Below are 2,760 nucleotides of genomic sequence, written 5' to 3' on the forward strand. Positions count from 1 at the left end.
GTGGCTCAAGTGGTAGAGCGCTAGTATTGAGATGAAGAGCTGAGGGACAGCGCCCAGACTCAGAGTTCAAGCCCCATGACCAAAAAAAAAAAAAAAAAAAAAAAAAAGATTACATAATCAGACATATCCAAAAGTCACAAGTCTCCAAAAGGCAGTAATATCTTTCACTAGCTCACTCTCTCCACAAAGCTAGTAGCCATCACTATGATGCAAATGCTTCTCTAGGCCTCTAACAATTTAAGTACAAATATATTAAGAAACATCCAGTGCCATCTCCCTCCCCAGAGTTTCTAAAGAAGTTTAAGGTATTTCTTTTCCTATGTAAAGGCAAACTGTGAGGAGCTGGAGGGCTCTCAGCACAAGCCTTTGATGAACTGTGCAGTCTGCAGGAGGGACATGCTAGTGATGTATGTCTGTAGGGAACCACCTGGATTAGGCACCAAATTGTGGGTTGGGCTCTTCCTCAGGTACATTGGGAATCATAGATCTGCAGACAGTCAAGATGGTGGTGCTTTAAGCACACTGAAGAGCGAGGGGCTGTGGCCTCACACATTTAGGGCAGTTTACTCACTTAATGAATCTATGAGTATAGAAGAGCATCATATTTCCTCTCAGCTTTGAAGAAGTCAGAGTAACATGGGAAGCTTTGTTAAGAGAAATATAGGGATCACTGTGAAACAGAGCAAATCAAAACAGCCTAGACTTACTACAAGCATCCACCGAGGGCTTTCTGGTGGCTTGAATGGTATTAGGATTGTGAAACCCAAAGATGGTGTAGCTTTTTCCCTATGAAGAACCCGTAATCTGACATGCCAATAAATAGGCCTAGGCTGGAACAAGGAGAGCTGGAGTGAGAAGAAAAGCTCCAACTACAGAGCACCTTTAAGAATCTGGGCTCCCACATCCTCCTCCCAAGACTTCTCAGTAGGGAGTAGAGTCACCCCCATCCATGGCAGAAGAAATGGAAACCAGCCCTCTCCTCCCATTGGCACCCTTAGCTAGTGGTAGAGCTGTGATTGAAACTCCGATCTTTCTGTTTCCCGGGTCATTATTCTTTCATGGGGCCATTCAGTCTTGTGAAAACATGTCAGGGTTCCCAGAGCAAGGGGGCCTTTCTGTCCTGGAAAAAAAAAGCTCGAGACAGAGAGAGAGAGAGAGAGAGAGAGAGAGAGAGAGAGAGAGAGAGAGAGAGAGAGAGAGAGAGAGAGAGAGAGGCGCGGATGGACAGCTGAGGTGCAGGAGTAGCTCTGTAAGTAATTCTTCTTCCAGCCCAGGAGGAAAGGGAAGGTCATGAGCCCCAGTCCCAAGCCCAAGAGGCGGTGATTGCAGGGCTGCTAGACAGCTGGCAATGTGGAGATGCATTTCTCAGGTGACTCTAAATGGACAATGAATCAAGCAAAGGGAGAAAGACTTCTTTGCAGCTTTGACAAATGACACTAACGGGACATGATCTGATCATAATAAATCCCACACTTTTGATCCATATCTCAGAACTGCCATCCTCAACCTGGCCCATAACATATCTAATTTGGGAGCTAAAATGTGCCTCATGTCTTTACCAGCAATACCTAAGACAAAAGCCAATATACACAAAGAACTCAAGAAACTAACCTCTCCCAAACTTAATAAGCTAATCACTAAATGGGCAAACGAGCTAAAGAGAGTTCTCAGAAGAGGTAAGAATGGCAAAGAAACACATGAGAAATGTTCATCATCCCTATCCACAAAGGAACTACAAATCAAAATAACTCTGAGATTCCATCTCACCCCAGTTAGATTAGCCAACATTTTGAATTTGACAAAAACAAATGCTGGCATGGACGTGGGGGAAAAGGAACCCTACTGTACTGCTGGTGGGAATATAAATTAGTACAACCACTCTGGAAAGCAGTCTGGATGTGCCTTAAAAAACTAAACATAGACCTTTCCTACAACCCAGCGATACCACTTCTAGTCATGTACCCTGAGCATCATGAACCAGGATACAATAAGGACACCTGCATATCCATGTTCATTGCTACACTATTCACAATAGCCAAGATATGGCAACAGCCCAGATGCCCACAATAGACTGTGGATCCAAAACATGTAGTACAATGCAATTTTACACAAGTATTAGAAAGAATAAAATAACATCATAAAATAACATCATTTGCAGGGAAATGGAACTAGAACAAATCATGTTAAGTGAGCTAAGCCAAGATCAGAGAAACAAATGGCACATGTTCTCTCTGATATGTGGAAATTAGATTTAAAATGCACTAAGATATGACAAATTACACAGGATCTAGATACTCACATACAGTGAGACCAAAAGAGGATAACCTTAGGAGAGAATTACAAAGGTGCAATGAGCAAGTGGCTTTTCACATATGAGTGCATGTGTGTGTGTGTGTGTGTGTGTGTGTGTGTGTACCAAAACAAACTCCTCAGATATGGAAACAAAAGATTTTTTAAAAAAGATTTATTTCTTTTTCTTTTCTTTTTCTGATGACTCTATATTCTTTACTTATGTATGGTACATTCATGTGCATATCTTCGGGGAGGGCACAGAACTCAAGGAAAAAAGGTGAAAAAGTGCAGCAATGGATTGCACTGGACATTAATGAAAGTGAATTATACAACCTGTGGGTGGAGATAGGAGGCAATGGGAGAGAACGAGGGAACAGATGAAATGTCCTCATTACCTGACTCCTGTGAATGTAACCCTTCTGTACCTCACCTCTATAATAACCATAAAGTAAAACACGAGGCACATTA

This window comes from Dipodomys merriami, unplaced genomic scaffold (assembly GCF_024711535.1).
Source record: "Dipodomys merriami isolate MVZ:Mamm:240054 unplaced genomic scaffold, mDipMer1.0.p SCAF_387, whole genome shotgun sequence".
Classification (NCBI taxonomy): domain Eukaryota; kingdom Metazoa; phylum Chordata; class Mammalia; order Rodentia; family Heteromyidae; genus Dipodomys; species Dipodomys merriami.